Source organism: Jaculus jaculus, chromosome 7 (genome assembly GCF_020740685.1).
Source record: "Jaculus jaculus isolate mJacJac1 chromosome 7, mJacJac1.mat.Y.cur, whole genome shotgun sequence".
Classification (NCBI taxonomy): Eukaryota; Metazoa; Chordata; class Mammalia; order Rodentia; family Dipodidae; genus Jaculus; species Jaculus jaculus.
Genome location: NC_059108.1, coordinates 50994361 through 51016285, shown reverse-complemented (window position 1 = coordinate 51016285; position 21925 = coordinate 50994361).

Here is a 21925-nt window from a genome sequence, read left to right as displayed (position 1 = left end):
CTGAGTCAGTAAACATTTACGTAGTCATGTTAAAGCCTGCATAGTGTGTGGATCAGCCATAGTTTACTCAACCAATCCTGTATTGTTGAGAAAATACATTTTGTAGCATTGGAATTGTTATATCTTTACAAACTTTTTCTAATTACTTTTAAAAAACTTCTTAGAGGAGATGAGAAGAGTGGTTTTGTTCCCCAAGCCTTTCTACAGGAGTTCAGATTCTTAGCTCCCACTTAAAGCCAGGCACAACATAGCACATGTATCTGTAATCCCAACATGCCTACAGTAATGGGAGGCAGAATCACAACAATCACAACGCTCACAGGCCATGTGGACTAGCCTTCCCAGTGACAAAATAACAAGAGAGAACCTGTCTCAAAGTGGAAGAACCAAAACCCAGAGGCTGTTCTCTAACCTCCATATGTATGCTAGGGAAATTTTGTCCATCCTGAAGCAAACTTCTTTTAGCACTGGATAGTTTCAATTCTCAAGAATATCATTATTTCCTCTTTTAGTCTGTAACTTCTATGTTTTGATTCTATGCATATTTTATAGCTCTTTAAAGTACACACATTCTGACAAATAGGATGTAATTGGAAATGTTGTATGGCCCTTCCAGCTTAATCAAAGTTGAATCAGCTGGAATGAGCATTCCTTTTGTTCTTCCCCTTTCTTATTTCTATTGCATACTTTTTTATACCTCAGTAACCCTTATGGGCTATGAAATAATCCTTCAGTTCAAAGTCATGCCCTAGGATTGGCAAAATAAAAATCTGGGAAGCCTACTATCTCTTTAATAACCATAAACTTTGAATTCTAGGGCCCCACTGCCTACTCTCAGACTTCTTTTAGATGTGTGAAAGAAGAATTATGTCTCATTTAAGCCACTGCTATTTCCTGGGTTTTAAAAGGAGTTTTATTCTCTTGTCAGTTATTAATTACCTAATGGAATTGCTAACAATTCACAGGGTACACACCCACAGGTGCTAATAGAGAATGATTATTAGTCCTATACTACCAATATCTTGCCTCGACATGTAGCAAACCCAAAGAAAACAAAAAGAATGAGCCCTCAAAGGAGAAATTCCTATGAAGTACATATAAAGAGAGTATATATAATATTTTTGGAGAGAATGTTCTCAATTCATGTTATAGTTTTCATAAATTTGCATTCAATGTCTACCCCACTCTAGCATAAACATATTTGTAAAATGTATCACACACTTGATAGTCTACTTGGCAGCCACCAACTGTGACTAGATTCTTAGTAATTTAAATTCCTTCCAGTGCTTTCTAAAAATGTCAGAAACAGTATAGTTTATTTATAGCAAAGACAAAGGTTGAAATGAATATGTTAGAGGTAAGCTGGGAGAAGAAAGAAGCTCATGTTCAAGAAATGTAAATGTCTTTTTCTGGAGAAGCAATGTATGAAAAATACAAGAGAAAAAATGATTCCATGGAGAAAAGAGGAAAAAATTAAAATGTTAGAGTCAGGTACATTGATGCAGTCTTTAGTACTTTGAAGGTTGAGGTAGGAGGATCTCTGTGAGTTTGAAGCCAGCCTGGGACTACAGAGTGAGTTCCAGGTCAGCCTGGATTAGAGTGGGGGTCTGCCTCAAAAAGTCTAGAAAAAAAAAAGAATGGATATATATGGCTGGAGAGATGGCTTAGTGGTTAACACATTTGCCTGCAAAGACCAAGGACCCAGGTTCAATTCCCCAGTACCCATGGAAGCCAGATGCACAAGGTGAGTCTTGCATATGGAGTTTGTTTGCAATGGCTAGAGCTCCTGGCCCACCCATTCTCTCTCTCTCTCACTCACTCTTTAATAAGTAAATAAATAAAAATTAAGAATATAAAAGACTTAAAGAAAAATTTATTCCATTCTGACTCTAAATTCTACAAAGCCCTTTCCCTCTCTACCTTGATCCCTGTCCATTTTGCCTCTTTCTTGTCCCATCACTAGGCATAGACTATCAAAATAGCCATGGGGAAGTGATGGAAAGCCATGATGAACAATTAAAGAGAAGCCAGCTGGAAGAGAAAGAGAGATCTCACTATCCTTTTCATGGTTAGAGAGAACTTACAGAGTTTGCTGTTTGCAATAGCTGTCATTAAAATAGATCCTTGGGTTTGATTTCCATTTTAAATTCCTTTTCCCATTATGCAGAAAATAGAATGATATTAACATAAATAGTCAATTTAAATGTAAGATAACAATGATGAATATAATTCAAATAGCAATGTCATGAAGCTATTTTAAATTAACTTTGCAAAGTTGGGTTTAAATTTCATTCAACATATATTTTAACAGTGTTATAAATTCTTTCAGAAGATAACAGTGGGGTTTTCAAATTTAAAACTACCTCTAATCATTGCTAGTGAGCTGCAGAAAGAACAATTATGAATGAATTTGAATGATATTAATGGCTGCCCTTTCTACCTGGCAACATATGGGAAGAGGTATATTTATCCTTTAATCCAAAACTTAAGAAAAATTCAAGTCACAGTAGACAGTGTTGGTATAAAGTTCTGTTTCAGGTACAATGATTAGTTCTGCTGCATATAAAAAGCAAAGGAATGATGATAAAGGGGAAACAAACCTAAGAGAATTTTTTCCTTGGAAAGCTGTTTAGAAAGTTTTTCCCAGGGATTATCCTAACTAGAGGACTTATCTAGCACACATAAAATGAACAGTGATCCTAGATGTCCAACACAGCCTGAGAGATTGATATTCCTGAAGGAATATTTCAACTAGAAACTATAATGAAGGTAAATTGGATGGTAACTGTCATCTACTACATAGCATTATGGGTTTGTCTAAAAAGTTTATTAGTGACTATTGTTTACCTTATGATTAAGGGTTCTCTAGGTTTACCTACTTCAAATAAAACATTTAAGTTCTATTTGTTTTCTGGTTATTGGGAATTGTTAGAACAGAAAGGAAATAATTTTTTTTTCATTGTGACAAATAAGTTTGGAAAAAAATTAAAAATTTTGTTCATCATTTGGGCTAATAGAGAACAGAAGGTACAAGGAAGAACTAATAAAATTAACTTTGGAAAACTTGCCACTTCATGAGTGTGGTGATTTGATTTAGGCATCCCCCATAAACTTATGTGTTCTTAATGCTAAGTCCCCAGACAGTGGCAGTTTAGATATAGGATCTTCCTGGTGACACTGTGTTTTGGGGGGCAGGCTTACAGGTGTTATAGCTAGCTTTCCCTTACCAGCATTTGGCACACTCTCCTGATGCTGTTGTCCACCTGATGTTGCCCAGGAGATGCTGTCCAGTCTCTGCTCATACCATAATTTCCCCCTGTATTGTGGAGCTTTGCCTTGAGTCTGTAAGCCAAAATAAACCCTTTTTTCCCTATAAGCTGCTCTTGACTGGGTATTTCATGCCAGCAATGTGAAGCTGACTGCAACAGTAAAATTAGTACCAAGAAGTAGGGTTATTGATGCTAGAAACCTGACTATGTAGCTTTTGGCCTTTGGGGACTGGTTTGAAGGAGGAATGTCAAAGAATTTGAAACCTTGGCCTAAGAGATGCCTTGCAGTGCTGTAAGTACAGTTTGATAGATCTTTCTGGTCAGAATTGAACGACATGGATGCAGTAAGAACTATGGACTGTGAGGTTTGATTTATGGGTGGTCAGAAAGAACTTCATCAGGACTTGCTGTTCTGTCCATCTGTGTCCTGAGAACTAGTGCAGGGTTGTTTTACATAGAAATGAACTGATGTGAGTAAAGGGATATGGCCCAGAAAGAAATCAAATATATGGGCTAAAACTGCTGCCTGTTCAGCTGCAATTGTTTGAGAGATTAGAACCACTGAGATTAGGCCAGCTGATTTGCATTGGGACATAAAGAAGACTGCAAACTCCTAAAATAAGATGTCTGAATGCTAAAGTTTTCTGGTTCTTCAAAGTCAGCTTTATCCCCCCACCACTCAAATTAACAAATTGGTAGCCCACCTGGTACTATGGAGTATAACAAATGCAGGAAAGAGAGGGTCATTGAATATGCAATGCAGCCTTGTTTTATGGAAATGTCCATGAACAGTGTGAAGCAGGCTTATTGGACTACCTTCGTGGAGGGCTGATGGAACCATGTCTATGAACCATGGTTTGCAGTGGAGACCCAATGGGGATGCCAGGACTATGGGATGGCTGCCAAGGAGAGCTGTCAGCACTGGATGAAGTTTTCAAGACTGTGAGTAGCCTCGCTGGAGGGTCAGAATTGGAATTCCAGAGACTCATCACTGGTTAGAATTATTGGATTTGCAGACAACACTGGTTAGAGTTGTTAGACGTGGAGCTACAGAGTTTGGTGTTTTCCCTGTTTGTTTTAAATCTTGTGTTGGTTAACTATTTCTTTGCTGTGCTTAATTCTATCATTTTCAGTGTGAGTGTTTATTCTGTACCATTGTGTTTTCTTTTGAGGGGAGGAGTATTATGGCTTAGTTAAAAGACTATGGGAATGTTTGAACACTAGTGGGATTAATAAAAACTATGGGGATTTTTAAAGTTGGAATGAATGCACTGCATTTTGCATCATGTATGGTTATCAGTTTATGGGGACCAGGGGCAGAATGCAGTGGTTTGATTCAAGTGTCTGCCATAAACTTATGTGTTCTGAATTCTAAGTCCCCAGCTGGTGGAAATTTGGCAGTTGGATCCTCCTAGAGGTGGTACATTATTGGGGGCAGGCTTATGGGTGTTATAGCCAGCTTCCCCTTACCAGCATTTGGAACACTCTTCTGATGCTGCTGTCCACCTGACATTGGTCAGGAGGTGATATTCACCCTCTGCTCATGCCCTTGAATCTGTAAACCAAAATAAACCCTTTTCTCCCACAAGCTGCTCTTGCTCAGATGTTTTCTACCAGTAGCACAAAGCTAACTGCAACAATGAGTGAGTAGAAGGTCCTAAAAGTTTCCATCTCGGGACTAGCTGCCTGGCCTGCAGAAAGAAAGTAAGTACTTTCTATAATGAAAACCCTCTAGGGGTATCAAGACAAGTCTGTGCTAGGGGGATGGATTAAAATATAGAAGCTACATAAATGCAAACTGCCTGAAAAATTTCTTCCTTACCACCACTAAACCTATTTTGAATTTTGGAGGAATTCAGTGGAGCAAGGATGGAAATCAGGGAGTCTTGTTTTAGCATTCTTAAGTCCCAGAAGAGATATCTCTTACAGTTAACCAAAAAATACCTGGAACTACAACCCAACCTCTTCCCTGCTTAAATACTGACAAAATCAAAACCAGAGTGGCATTGGGTTTAAGAGTTGGGTTTAAACCTGACTTGAGTCCAGCTCTGCTCTGGGAAAAATATGAATGAACTGACCTTATACAGGAAAGTGAACATTCAGGGAACTTAGTTAAATGGGACAAAAGCCATTTTCTTCTTACATCCTCCACTGTTTATTCTACACAAACTACAACACAAAATAATGAGGCTCAAGGACAGGCAGGGGAATGGGAACCTTACTAAATGAAAGTGCCTTTAATAAAACCCTGCTGAAATTAAAAGACTTTAAAACAATTATTGTAAATATTCTAAAGAAGTTACAGGAAAAGATGGATATAATGATGACGATAAGAGATATTTCAGTAAAACAACTATTTATTTTTGTAAATCATAGACATTTATTTTAAATCAACTCTTTTGTGTACATATAATTTTTCCATTTATTAAACACAAAAAGAAATTTGCATACTAATTAGATGAGCTTATTTCTTTTTACATGAAGAATTAAATCTTGGCTGAATATTTGATACTATAGGACATAGATCATCTACAACATTTTTTTAGATATGATGAATATCTTGATTTTGTAATTGTCATACTGAGAATAGTATTTTACATAAATTTGTAATACAAAATGGCAGAGGTACATTTAGTACCATTTCAGAAACCACTGAAAATTTTGTCCTAATCCCATACTAAAATTCACTTAATAATTTTTTGTTGTTGTTTTTGTTTTTTAAGGTAAGATCTCACTCTAGCCTAGGCTGACATGGAATTCTGTATTCTCAGGCTGGCCTCAAACTCATGGTGATTCTCCTACCTTTGCCTCTCCTACCTCTGCCTCCTGAGTACTGGGATTAAAGGTGTGCACCACCATGCCCAGCTCTTGATAATTTTTTTTTTATGCAACTCAAATCAGAAATTCAAACTATAGTTTTTAAAATCAAAATGCTGGACTACAGAGATGGCTTAGTGGTTAAGACACTTGCCTGCAAAGCCATAGGACTCAGGTTTGATTCCCATGTCACACATAAGCCAGATGTACTAGGTGGCATACATGTCTGGAGTTCATTTGCAGCAGCTGAAGCCCCTGGTATACCCATTTCTTTCTCTCTCTCTCTCTCTCTCTCTCTCTCTTTTATTTATTTATTCATTTGAGAGCGACAGACACAGAGACAAAGACAGATAGAGGGAGAGAGAGAGAATGGACGCGCCAGGGCTTCCAGCCTCTGCAAACAAACTCCAGACGCGTGCGCCCCCTTGTGCATCTGGCTAACGTGGGACCTGGGGAACCGAGCCTCGAACCGGGGTCCTTAGGCTTCACAGGCAAGCGCTTAACCACTAAGCCATCTCTCCAGCCCCAATTTTTTTTTTTTTTTTTTTTGAGGTAGCTACTCACTGTAGCTCAGGCTGACCTGGAATTCACTATGTAGTCTCAGGGTGGCCTCGAACTCTCAGCGATCCTCCTACCTCTGCCTCCAGAGTGCTGGGATTAAAGGCGTGTGCCACCACACCCGGCTTCTCTCTCTCTCAAATAAATAAATATTAAAAATAAAATAAATTATAAAAATAAAATCAAAATGCTAATACAACACAATCTAAAAATATAGAAATTTAATAGATGATGAGGAATAAAAGTTGGAAAATATTAAAAGTTGTTCATTTCTATAACTGGACCGCTGTGTTTTTATAAGAGCATAAAACATTGTGGTTATAGTGAAATACTATAATTCATAGTATATAATGGCCTTGAATCAGAGCCAAGGTGTTTCTGTTGTTGACACTGTGGGATGTGATGATGCGCACAGCACAAAGCACCATGCTGTGTGTTCACAACCAATGCTATGGTACAGTTGAAGGGTTCAGCCTGGGCAGTCACTGCAAGATGCATCTTGAAGAGTAACATATTTGATTTTCAATTAATTTGGGGCCAATACATGTTCAGAAAACTTTTGCTATTGCCATTTTTTAAAAATTGAAAGCTATTCCTTATAGGGACAAAATAAGGGACTAGGGAGATGGCTCAGTTGGAATGGCTTGTTATGCAAGCATGAAGACCTGAGTTGGGATCCACAGCACCCACATAGAAGCCAAGCTCAGTGGCATGTGCCTATGACCCCAAAGCTGGGGAAGTAGACACAGGGAGATCCCTGTGGCTTCTGGCCAGTTACTCTAGTCACATTAGTGAGCTCTGGGTTTAGTGAGATAATTTTCTCAAAAAATAATGTGGGAAGCAATTGAGAATGACTCCTGACATTAACGTCTGGCCTCCAAGCACAGATAAACATGCCACCACACACATATGACACATATACACATAGGCATGCACACCACATACACATGCAAACAAAGATGAAAGTAATATTATAGAGCTGAATCTCTATTTGATATAATATCTGAAATTAATGGCAAAGCAACACTTGATAGACTTAACAGCAGATTAGGCATACCACAAGGAATGATAAGGTTTGTGAAGTTAACAGAAATTATTCAGACTGAGTCAGAAAGAGGAAAGAAAATTCCAGAAAAATTAATACCACCAATCACTTAAATGCACTTGGGTACCCAAATATAACTGGACACATACCACTTAAAAAACAAGAAGCCTTAAGGGGTTGTGGGACTCCCTTGTGGATTTTTTAGGTCACCACAAACTATAAACACATTTTTAAAAAGAAGAAGAAGGAAAAGACATAAACACGAAACAAATATATTTTCAGATAAATGAGAACTGAAATAATTCTGCAGCTACAGACCCATGCTTTCAGAAATATCTTGAGAAGAAAATGTGATATATGATGTAAATATGAATGTATACAAAGAAAAGAAGAGGTCCAGAAATAGTAAATATTTGAATAAATTTAAAATGTGAACCCTTTTGTATAAACTTCTTTAAAAATTACTATTATAAGCAAAGTCTTACATAAGCTTTATAGTACTTATAGTATGTTGAGAAACAAAATGTGTGACATTAATAATGTGTTAGTTAGTTCCATATGTCAACTTCTCTGGAAAGACACCCAGATAGCTGGTAAAATGTTATTTTTAGGTGTGCCTGTGAGGTAGCTTTAACACAGATAGCATTAGAGTATCTGAGGAAGAGGCCTTCCCACATACAGGTGGGCACTACCTGATCCATTAAGGACTCAAATAGTACAAAAAAGAAAATGAAAAACAAAGTCACTGTCCTCCCTGCTTGAGCTAAGATATCCATCTCTTCTTGACCTTGGACATCAGTCTTCCTGACTCTCAGGCCTGTAGAGGAAAACCATTCTCAGGCCATTACGCTTAGACTGGGTTTTACCATCAGTATTTCTGGTTCTCCCAAGTGCAGATGCTAAGTGTGGAACTTTTCTGTGTCCATATAGTAACATCTACTTCTACTCATACCCAACTATAGTTCTCTCATGTATCCTCCTGGCTCTGTGTCCATGGAGAACTCCTATAACATAACAGCAAAGAAAAAGCAGTAGGAACCATATTCAATAAGACTGGAGGCCTGCATGGCAGTATCTGAGACAGTGCCAAAAAGGCCACAGATTACAGTGGGGACAGAGCTGTGAGCTAAAAGGACTACAAAGATATCAAGTTAGGTTAGAACAATGTCATTCAGTTAGTTTATTTTGACATTTTCACTAAGTGTCCCACCTCTCAAAGTGGCAGACTAAGCAATAAAAGAAATTATGACTCAAAACTGAAATGACGCAAAACTTAATTATGACCAGTAAGACTACTGAAAATGACATAAGCCTTAGAAGACAGTGACATTTGTGATAATAACAGAGCTGGACATCACTGGATGGATGGGATCATCAGTGTCATGAAGGTTTGAATTGGGGTCAACAGCAACTTCTTAACCTGAGACCTGTGAGACATGTAAGCCCCAAAGCCCCACTATAGATTTACTAAATCAACCTGTATTTTTAACAAAATCTAGGGTTATTTTGGTTCAAATTAGAGTTCAAGAATTGCTTCTTTAAGATGTTTTGTTTTTTAAATTCATATTTCTGTGTTTCCTGAGTGATATGGAAAATCATCTGTTGTTTGTGAGTATGCACCTAACCCTGAATATTTGCTAACCTCTCTGGGTTCTTATTTGCCTACCATTTTCAAATCCTTACAGCATAGTCCTTCAAATGCACCTTAAATAAATGGAGAGGCTCTTAGAAATTCATATTATAGGAAGTCTTGCAGGGAAAAATATCAATAATATTCATGTCAGTGTTTCAGAGGCACTCAGCCATAGAATCTTTTTTTTTTTTTCTATTTACTTGTACCTCCCATCAGCAGAAGCTCATCAAATAATTTTTTAAAAATGTTAATGCACTTCATTTTGAGAAAAGTTTCAATATGCTTAGCTTCAGAAAGCTCAGAGAAAAGTCAGTAAGGATCCCGATAACTAAAGAATCCCAAATCCCCCAAATATATAGTAGTTATCACTCCCTCATCCATGAGTAAAAGTAAAGGGAATCTTCGAAACCCAGTCCAAGACTCTCCAGTGGATACCTGAATCTGTAGATAGCAATACACTGTGTGTGTGTGTTGTGATATATATCATACATGTGTGTATGATATATATGTATATATTATATATGTGTATATGATGTACATGTACATACTACATACATGATTTGGTATATCTACAGATCCAGTGCATGTTTATATGGATACAAAGATGATAGACAAACTGATAGATATAATAATACTATAACAGTAGGACCATGGGAAAGAGAGGAAAATTGTACATAGTTGAATGAATACGGCTACAAATTGTAGCAGTGCATAGGAAAAGCAACAGAGAGACAAGCGGGACTGTACAGAGATTCTCTCAGGAGCTCATAATTTGAAAATGGGTAAAGGAAATAGGACCAAGGATAAAAGTTTATGGATACTATTATCATTATGAACACAAGAGACTGGAAGAAGCTAAACTATGAAGAAAATTCTAAGGGCAACTGTTGCTTAATTATTGAAATAAAAGAAAGAGATGGCCCTGTCATATTTGCTGCAGCACTAGCAGCTATGAGGACTCCAACAGTTCCCTGTTGAATGAGATCCACACATCTGGTCAAGAGAACTTATGGGCTGGAGAGATGGCTTAGCCATTAAGGCACTTGCCTGGGAAGTCTAAGGACCATGTTCCACTCTCCAGATCCCATGTAAGCCAGATGCAAAAAGGTGAAGCCTGCACAGTTTTGCACATGTCCATTAAGTGGTGCACGCATCTGGAGTTGTTTTTGCAGTGTCTGAGGCCCTGGAGCATTACTCCTCTATCTCTGTTCTCTCTCTCTCTAAAAAGAGAGAGGGAGGGAGGGAGAGAGAGAGAGAGAGAGAGAGAGAGAGAGAGAGAGAGAACCTATGTCATTAGTTCTATAAGCTTCCCAGTCTTGATTCTCAGTACTACTTCAAATCATACTCAAACCTACCATGTTTTTTTTTTTTCTAGTATTTGATGTTGGTGTTGATCACCTCCAAAGGGGCTTGATGTGGTTTTCATGTCTGAAGCTATGCTTTGAAGCCATAGATCTTCATACATCAAAACAAAGGCTGGGCAGATTGATGATGTGTCTTCTCATTTTACATACTTTCAGGGAAGAATTTCTTTTGTAGCTGACTCTTTCCCTTTTCCTTAGTAGGGAAGATGGATTAAAGTTATATTGCAGAAGGATACTTCCCAATAGTTCATAAAGTTAAAAATACACAAAATAGAACTTTTAGGGGAAATGCTAAAAACTCTTCATTATGGTTCCTGAAGTTGGAAATGGTTATGTTAGTGTCAGTTCTTGCATTTGAGATTTTATAATGTAGTCAATGGTCAAACTTTTCCTTTCATAACTTTGGTACTGGCACATATTCAGTAATGATACAATAAAAGTGTAAGGTGTGTGAGCTAAAGTAGAAATTCTGCAGTCCAATCACAGGCTCTTACACAGCCAATACTTAAGTTCACCATGTTTTCACAAACATTTTTAACAATCCTTGACTCTACATTTCCTACCCAAGCAAAGAGCTTGCATTTTGATAATATTTAAGATGGGCTTTCTTTGTCCAACAACTTTCATAATGAAGGAAAACATTTAGAGGCCACAACATAATATGGTTTGCTGACATAATAGCATAATAACTCTCTCCTTGGAAATAAATAAATAGAAATTGCTTTGAAAAATAAGTCTACAAAGACAGATGGCTCAAGGGTTAAAGGCACTTTTTTGCAAGGCCTAATGAACCAGATTCAATACCCCATTAGTCACAAAAAGCCAGGCACACAGAGTGGCATATTATATTTGGAGTTCATTTGCAGTGCAAGTGGCCCTGGTGTACCCATTCTCTCAGCCTACCCCTCCACATTTCCCCTTGTTAATAAATAAATAAATAAATAAATAAATAAATAAATAAATAAATAAATAATAGTTTTAAAAAACAATAATGTGGAGCTGGAAAGATGGCTCAAAGTCTGAAAGTCTGAGTTTGACTCCCTAGTGCACAGAAAAACCAGATGCACAAAGTGGTGCATGCAATTGGAGTTCATTCGCAGTGGCAAAAGACCTGACATGCTCATTCTTCACCCTACCAACTTACAAATAAATAAATAAATAAAACTTAAAAAATACAAATGCGATATAATGTTTGGTAGGGAATTTAAAACAGAAAGGCAGACTGTTAGAGCTGCAAGAGAACTATTAGAAAATAGGTTGCAAAGCAGCTACATACTAGTTACCCATATATTTATCAAGCTATCATGGATATGACGTAAGCAGTACTTTTCAAAAAACAATGCAGCTAGTTAATGAACTATTGAACTGTTAGAACCAACTTAGTGCATACTGTCCTGCCCCAGCATTCCTCTGTATGCATATACTTGACCAAACCCTACAAGCATTTCAGTTTGCAGCTTTCCTTGCTACTCCAAAGTTTTAAACCAGAAAGAACATTAAAAATAATCTAATACAATGCATTCCCAGATATTGGTGAAACAACAAAGGTTGTGAACTTTTTTGATATGCCAAGACAATTTTTGTCTTAAAAGTAATGGTTATCTATATCACTATGATATCATAAAATGAAAGTTATTTTTACAATAAAAATAGAACATGTATTTCCAAGAAAGGCTGCTTAGCAATCTTCCAGTAACAAATATATAATGATGTTAGATATAGTATAATCTTTTTCAGTTTTTTAATTTGTCACTGGCCAATACAAACTTCTTCACAGACTGACGCTGACTCTCAGACTGGTGTCTGAAAGTCACTGACCTTTTCATTTCAGAAATGAGGATATCATCTTACGATGCTTCCAAAGCTATATGGCTACTAAGAGCCAAGACAATCTGTCATCCCACTCTCCAGTGCCAAGACTAAGGTTCTTTCACCTGATTAGCTGCTGGGAGACACCATGTTGGGAGGGTTTTCTGACAGTGGAAGATCCCAGTAAAATTCTGGCCTCATTGTGTGACCTTGGTCATGTTAATACACTTTTCTACGCCCCTAATCCAATGCCTTCTGCATTGGAGAATTTCATTAAGTTGAAATCTTTTTCTCTGTCTTTCTGTTCTTCCAGAACAAAAGTTCCTTTATTTTATGTGCAATGCCCTGTTTGAAGTCTATCAAAACGTAATACAGGGATTGGCCAAACACTGACTGTTGACACTTTTCCCTTTACAACCCACACAAATCCAGGCTGTTGCTCCCTTCTAGAGGCCACCCCCAAGCAAGGGGCTAGGATTTATAGTACAGAAAACAACCCAGCAGCCAAAAAAATTAATTGAAAAATAAATTAAGTCTTTACTGTCATCTTATGAAAATTTCAAAAGAAAAATCCATAAACCATAGCAAATATTTTTGAAGTCTTCATTCTCTGTCTCCATCCCTCCCTCAACCAGTGTCCACATAACTTTCTCCATCCTTGCTACTCTTCCTTCTTCTGAGCTCTCCAAACTTACTTCAATTTAGCCAGAGAACTTGCTACCTCATAGTGTTCTTTATACTCTTTGGCCTTTTTTTCCTTGTCAGTGAGTAATGTTCTCTATCACTGACCCCCTTTCTTCTTTCCTTCTTACTGTAATTTTCATGATAAGGCCAAGATTTGGGCTCCCTAAAACCTGCTAGGGAGTTGTAGATAGTCATGCTTTTATAGTTGATATCCCTTATTTACCTTACATTTATGTGCAGAAAGATTGTATTGTTGACTGCCTCCAATGGTCTTCATGGAAACAAATATAGTGGACATATTATTGTTTACATTTTATGAAATAAGGAATCAAAGAAAGAAGGGCTATAATTGATAAATCATTAGAGCACAATATATACAGTTCCTTACTCAGAGCTAGCAACACCAATATTTGTCAATAGTATTTATTGAGCACTTACTATATGGAAGGTACAGTTCTAGGTACTAAGAAAATAGCAATGTATAAGCTCAAAGATATCCTTGTATTCAGGAAAACTTTTCATCTGAGGTGGAGGAGGGATGGAACATGTAGCAGAACAGTCGAAAGGAAATAGAAACATGCATGTTTACGAGAAGTACTGTTAAGAAGTAAGTAAGTAAGTATGTAAAGAAGTAAATGAAAAAAAAAAAGAAGTAAATGAGTAAGAAGTATGTAAATACTGAGAAGAAGGATGTGAGCTGGTGGCTAAATAAATCTGTATGGAGAGGGCAGCCTTCTGAAGAGAATACTGGGGTTATATCACTATAGGATAGGAGCTCCATGTATGAAAATTCCAAGACATGAGAGAAGGAGATCAATCTTAGTGTGTAATAAAGAAGGAAAATCAGTGTAGGTAGAGATACAGTATGGATGTTGGTGAGTTAGAATAGGAGAGGTGGTCAAGGTCTCAATAATGTTAAGACTATAGACCTGAGAATAAACTCCAACTCCTTTCTCACCCGAATGCATCTGTGTATCTGGTTCACTATCCCACCTTTTGTGCCCCAAATACCCTTACTTTCCTTCTTCAGCAATTTCCAACTCACTGTTCAATTGTCAGTTCATTTGCACCATGGTGGCCTGAGAGCCTCACTTCTCACATGTCTATGTCAGCATTAATCATGTGAGAAAGTAGATGTCTTTAAGAGCTGTGTGGAGGTAAATATCAGTAGAGTACAGTGACTGATTGATGGGTAGTAGGAGGATCAGGGTTCAACAGTGACTCACTGGATCCTTGGCTTGTCCAGTAATGTGAATTCTGGTGCTATACACTGAGCTCTAGAGTGCTTGTGGAGAATAAGAGTTAGGAGGATAAAGAAAGAATGACCAGTAGCCCTTTCATAATGTTGAATTTGAGGTATGTATGAGGTGCCCATGTGCAAATGTTGAGTAAGCCAATGACAATGGGTAGAGACAGATAATTCCTGAGAGTCCAATGTTGAGAGACAATAATTATATGACTAACATTAGGGACAAGGGCAGGAATGGCAGCCTGTTAGAGGGCATGGAGAACATTTAGATGCAGTTCCCCACAAGCACTGAACAGCTTCATTGGTCAAGAGAAAGTCTGAATGCAGAATCTGAGGAGAGAGCCAGCCCATCACACCTCACCAGGGCCCTAGCTGAAACCATAGAGTAATAGGGTAAACGATCAAGAGTGTTTCTTTCTTGGTGAACCTGGTACCAGCACAAGGGTAAAGGAGGAGATAGACACAGAGAACACACAACTCCTATCAAACCAGATATCCAGAGACATTGAGGCTCCCAAGACCACATCACTGAAGTATACCTAAAATGAACCCAACATAGCTCAGGGAAATTTATGGAAGGTACGGGGGGAGATTGCTAGAGCCACAAGTTGGGATATTATACACAGAGACATTGCCTCTTCCACATAACTGACGGCTACCCCCACAATGCACAACCCACAATCCCCAAAGAGGAAGGTTCCTTTGGAGGAGGGAGGACAGGTAGGAAAGTAACGATGGTACCAACATGGCTGTTTATACACTGAGTATATATGCAACTCATAGAGAAAAAAAAGAGAGAAAGTCTGAAAACTGGACTGGTAAAAGAGCATCTAGGGAACCAAGAGGTAAATTAGGAAAATATTAGAAAAGGCAAACCAAGAAGAGGCATTTTCTTTGGGAAAAAAGGGATTGGTCATCAATGTGAAATGTAGCAGAGAAGTACCTATGAATCATTCACTGGTTCTGTCAGTGTGTGGCATGTGTCAGAGGCAGCTACACCACTCACCAGAGCCAGCTGTATGTATTCCTTTGCATCACATCCCATGGTGTCATGATCATAGTTTGGGTTGGCCATGGTAGTGTTCCCATCATGGAAACCAGCAAATGCTTCACACCAGACTTCCTTCTTCCCCACCTTCACCCCAGAATTCTAGTTAAAAGTTTACCAGCATACTAGCACACCACTGACTATGACCAGCCACTAGAATCATTAGTGAGTGCCCAAGGCCCTATTCTCAGACACTGTAATTTACGTAACCTGGGTGGGGCCTTGGCAGTGAGTGGCATTTTCAAATGCTCTCTGAGTATTCAGTGATGCAGGCAACATAAAGAACCACTGATTCATAGGGATAAAACAATTATGAATTCAGTGCTGGGAGGACATCATTGTGATGGCTAGGAAGCAACAACCTGAAGAGTGCCAGAAGCTCCCCAGATCTGAGCAGGTATAGTACTAAGTCACAAGTTAGGTCAAGGAGGAAGAAGATTACTGTGAAAGGTCCAGGCAGGCACCATTTAGAATCATTTCGCTGGTCTTGTTTCCACAGAGTGGAGCTTGGAAAAGAGGCAAGCAGACATCAGAGCACAGCCAAGAGACAACCAGATCTTCCATCTGTATTGTCCAGCTGTACCTGAAAACCAGCTCTGCCCATGGGCCTTACAGGCCAACAAATCCTCCTCAGACATGAAAGTCACTCATTACTTGCACCTGAAAGAGAACATTCTTTCTCCATGAGATGGGTATGAGCTGTGGCTTCCACCTGTATCTTGATTGAGAAAGAATTCTTACTGCAAACAGTGACTACCTTTGGCATAAGTGCACAAAAATAATCAGAGTAGTTGATCTGCAATGCCAGTGAAGACCCTACATATTCAATTTTCTTATCTCTTCTGTTACTGAATCACATTTTCTTTATCTTAAGCTGGTAACATTTCTTATTGATTTATAAATAAATATCCATGACATTTAAGTTACCCAATACAGGGGATACACACAGGACATGGATTTTGCCCTATGATGTAGTAGTTTTAAGAAAAAGTTAGCTATGTATTTTTCTTTTAGATAAATCTGGTAAGCCATTGAATTGAGCAGTTTGTCTCCTACAATTCCAGGTTTCTTTTAGGTAAGTATTGTTAGCTCATTTCAAAAGAAGTAGACAAGATAGATTCCTTATCCCAATTCAAAACTCAAGACAATTTTAGGATAGACCCTTCCTTCATAATCTGGTAAGTGAAAGAGAAAAGAGCCTCTTGGGCTGAAGGGATGGTTTAGCAGTTAAGGTGCTTGCCTGCAAAGCCAAAGGACCCAGGTTTGATTCCCCAACACCTGTGTAAGCCAGATGCACAAAGTGGCACATGTGTCTGGAGTTTGTTTGCAGTGACTGGAGGCCCTGGTGTGCCCATTCTTTCTGTCTCTCTCTCTCCCTCCCTCTCACTGTTTCCCTCTTTCTCTGTCAATTTTTTTTTTTTTAAAAAAAAGAGCCTCTCAACCAATTAGCCAAGAAACCACACAATACTTAAGAATTAAAATTACTCAGACATGTATGACAGTCCAAGGACAGTCTCATTAATAGCACCAAGGAGGTTTTATTGCTATTGAAATAAGAAGGTAACAGTCTTAATGATGCAACAATAAAGTGATTGATTAAGATTGTGCAGAAGTAGGCAGAACCAAAGTCTTACCAAATGATGAAGAGTTTTAATCTTATTTTCAGTTTAGATGATTCTGTGGATATTATTGTAACATAAGAAGAGAATTTTCCAACTGCTTGAGTTTTCTTTTCTCTTCTTCATAAATAAGATGTATTTGGTATGGTTTTATAAAAGGCTATGTTAGCTTAAATAAACATATACCTTAAGAGATTCTTCTAACCCTTATACATCATTTGTTGCAGAATTCAGAAGGGAGTGAGATAGAAAAAAAATGCAACACAGTTACACAAAAAGAACTAAGTCCTTTTTCTAAAGTCTTAGCAGTATCTGTGATAAATATATTATTTTCCTAGCCTGCTCAAACTATAAATGTTATATGATCAGTCATATTTATAGCCAAATTATATTTATTGTCATATAAATTGCTCTTCTGATATTTTAGATGGAAAATAAAGAAAAAGAGATCAATGTGAGAAAACTTAAGCCTATGCAAGTTGTCTCTTTGATTACTGAACATAAGCCAATCCAAATTTTCTTTCTTTGACAGATAATAAAAATGTGGGTTCCTTCTGGCTGCTCTCTGAATGGACTGTCCTCATGCAATTTAAGACTTGCTTCTATGGAAATGTGAGAGACAGGAAATTTTGAGGAAAAGCATTGCTTTGCTTCTCTCTTCTGGGTTGCTTTGTTTTGTTAATGTTTGAGGAAAACTGCTTATGCTTCAATCAGATTTTACTGAGTGTTTCTCAACCTTTTCATTACCATTCCCCTAAGGAGAAAAAAAAATGCTTTTAATCAATGAATTTAAATAAAATAATTTAAATTATTTAATGAAATAAAATTTACATCAAATTAAATGTCTCCCTAATGAGAGAAATTAAATGCTAATGAATAAGATTTTGTTGGGTAGACTTGTACTTTGGAAGGTTGCTAACCACTGTAATGTCTAAGATTCTTTTCATTCCTCTGTCCAAGAGCCAGTTTTTACCTATTTGTAGGTAATAAGACTTAGATGCACATTTTAACTAAAATAAATTTCTCCTTGTAGAGAATCCCTCATAATCTGATTATAGAAAATATAATTACTAGATAGCTCAATAAGCATTAGTAGTCTTGGATCTTGGATCGACCCTTCCCTCAGAATCAGCTTTGGTTCCCACTTCCCCTTTTCCTGGTAAGGGGAGGAAGGTGGAGTTATGAAGGCTTTGTTGAGGTGACAGCTTCTTTCTTCTTATAAGAAAGAGTAGAACCTGAGATCTACTCTGGCCTTGGGTAGAGACATGACTTTCTAAATTATCCAAAACAGGACTGGAGAGATGAATTAATAGTTAACTTACTTGCCTGCAAAGCTAAAAGACCCAGGTTTGATTCCCCAATGCCTATGTAAAGCGAGATGTTCAAGGTGGCATGTGCGTCTGGAATTCATTTGCAGTGGCTAGAGGTCCTGGTGCACCCATTGACTATCTACCTCTCTCTCTCTAAAATAAAATATTTAACTTACCCAAAACATAAGATCACAAAAATATACTATGGACCCCTCTCTAAAGAGTAATCCAACTGAGCCTGTCAATCACCCAGCCATGAGACCACACTCAGGAAAGCTAATTCACTTGAAGAAAATCTAAGGAGATAAGAGGAATAATTATCTCTTGATGAGAAAATATCCTCATGCCTATAGAATTCCCTCCTTCAAGCCAGTTTCTTACAGATCTACAACATAAGCCTTACTGCTTTTCTGATGGTAACTCAGAAACTTTAACTTCCTTTTTATTCTCTCTATCTCTTTTTTAATACCATCCAAATTCCTAAGCATGATTGCACTAAACATCTAAGTTTCTTTTTACTCCTTCACTGAAGAATCCCTTGTCCATGCATCTGCTTGCTGAGCTCAGTTGCAGGATCTGTCTGCTCTCTGTATCCTAACTCAAAAGGAATGACTTTTTTTTTTTTTTTTTTTTTTTTTTTTGCTTTTTCGAGGTAGGGTCTCACTCTAGCCCAAGCTGACCTCGAACTCATGGCAATCCTCCTAGTTTTGACTCCTGAGTGCTAGGATTAATGGCATATACCACCATGCCTGGCAAAAAGGAATGATTTTTATCTTTCTTGAATTCATCTACCCTCCTCACAGTAGCTACCAAGATTTACTGCTTTCCTAACCTGTGGCTGTTTTCCTCTTTTTCTCTCAAACTCTATAAAATTGGCCTCAAGATCCCTTCTGAGTCTGTTTTCAAATTTTCCATTAAGACTAAAAGCCCTCAAAAGGGAATCCTGGCTCACATAGTAACATGATCATGCTGCAGGTATAGTACAAAGCCATTCAGTCATAGCTTGGTTTCTCCAGTCATCATTTCTTTTCTGCTTCTCTTGATCTGAAGCCACCCAAATGACATGAATTTATAAATGCTTTGGAATAGTGTACACCCCATTGCCTCAACCATTATTATTTTGCTACCAACAGAAATGCTGTCCACAAGTGACTCATCCCAAACCTAAGTACCCAAAGGATGTAGTCAGCTCCATGTTGCTGAGATAAACATCAATAGAAACAGCTTATGGGAGGAAAGGGGATTGTTTCAGGCTTACAGAGTCCAGGAAAACACCATAAATAGGTAGAAGAAGCTATGGCCCTTTCACAGACCAAGCAGAGAGACATCACTAACAGCCAACACCACTATCAAGCACAAACTGCTGAAGCTTAAACTGCTTTTCCACACCTTCAGCCTGGACTTTAGATTCACCCTCAAACACACCTTAAGGCTGGACTCCAGGGTCTGCTCCCAGAGACATGCCCCATCTAATAGCAATCTCCCTCTTATGTGCTGAAATTGCAAGTTATATTTTAATAAAACATTTAAGTGTATGGGACCATACATTCAAACTACCATATTCCAACCCTAAACCCCATAGACTCATGACTAACTCACAATGCAAATTGCATTCAGTCCAACATTAGAAGTCCCCATAACCTTTACCAACTTTAAGATTGTTCCAAAATACCCAGTCTTACCTGAGATTTAGGACTGTCTCTTAACTGTGAGTCCTGTAAAATCAAAACAAGTTACATACTTCAAACACATAATGGCACATAGTAAAAATTTCATTGCAAAAAGGCATAACAAGGAGAAACTGGACTAATGCAAAATCAATAACCATCAGGTAAACCACAAATATCTGAAGTTCATGTCTAGCATCCATAACCAGTGAGGACAGTCTCTGGATTTTCTAATTTCACCTCTCTAGCTGTGCTGCTCATAGCCTGGGGAACAATGCATTGCAAGCCAGCAGCTCTAACTGGGGGCTATCTCACAGTACTGACACATCAAAAAGACCTAGAGTCTCTAATCTTACCTCCTGGCTCTATTGGGCTTTCACAAAGGTAATCCAGAAAGCCAGCTTCACATTGCCTATGGTCATTTCCAAGAAACAAAACTGCATTGCAAATTCAATGACCCTCTCTTTCCTGCATTTGTTACATTCCATAGTACCAGATGGGCTACCAAGTTTGTTAATCCAGGGGGAAATAAAGTTGACTTTGAAAAGCAGGACACTCAGCATTCAGGCCCCTTACTTTCAAAAGAGTTCACATTGTTTCTGCTGTCCCAATGCAGAAAATCTGGCCCAATCTCAACAGTTGTTATCTCACACAATTGCAGATGAACTGAGCTGTTGTCTTTAGCTTGAAGCTTTCATATTTTTATTCAATATATCCTATGCAATGCAACCCTGCACAGGATCTGAGGACACAGGCAGAACAGCAATGCTCGCACACAAACTGCTTTTAGCCCAGTCCAGACAAATCTCTTTCTTCCCTTCATAAACCAGTTCTCACAAGTCAATAGTTCTTTCTGCATTTTGGTCTCTCAACTTTTTTTTTTTTTTTTTTTGGTCTCTCAACTTTGACCAGAATCCATCAAGCCATACTAGCAGTACTGCAAAGAATCTCTTAGGTCAAGATTTCAAATACTTATATATTCCTTCAAAAAATCACTTCTAAAAGACCAAAAGCCACAGTCAAGTTTCTACCAGCATTGATCGTACTTCTCAGTACCAATTTACTATTGTAGTTACCTTCTGTTACTGGCACAAGCACCCAACCAAAGGCAGATTATGGGAAGAAAGAGTTTATTTTGGCTTACAGTGATGGAAGGGGAAATTGTGGCATGATCAGAAGCTGAACATCACACCTTTCTAACATTACGTGAACAACAGCAGCAGGAGAGTGTGCTGAACACTGCCAATGGGAAGCTGGCTAAAACACCCACAAGCCCATCTCCAGTAACACACCTCCTCCAGGATGCTTCAATTCCCAAATTTCCATCACCTAGAGACAAGCATTCATAATACATGAATTTATTTTTTATTTTTTTAAATTTAATTTATTAGTTTTCTTTTCAGCAAATACAGGCAATTTGGTACCATTGTTTAGGCTCATCCATGATCTACCCCCTCCCATTGGGCCCTCCTTGTTGATGTAAATGGGTCTTGCATTGTGGAGTTAGCCCACAGTTATTTGTATGATAAATGTCTCTGCATATCATGACCCAACATGTGAGTTTATGGGGGACACCTAATTCAAACCACCATACCATGGAAACTTGCTAAGAAGTAGATAACTTATTCTATTTCTCAATTATCTTTCCTAATCCCTCATTCACAAATTGTTTTATTAATGCTTTCTTACAGAGAAGACAAAATCATCTAAAGGTACCTTATCATTGTCATTATCATTCTACATTGTCAACAAAATCTTATGCCATCTGTGATTTAAAAAGAATACTTTTTTTGAGTCAGTACCCAGCCAGTCAGCGTGTCTAGTGTCAGAAAGTGCTACATGGGCGACTGGGG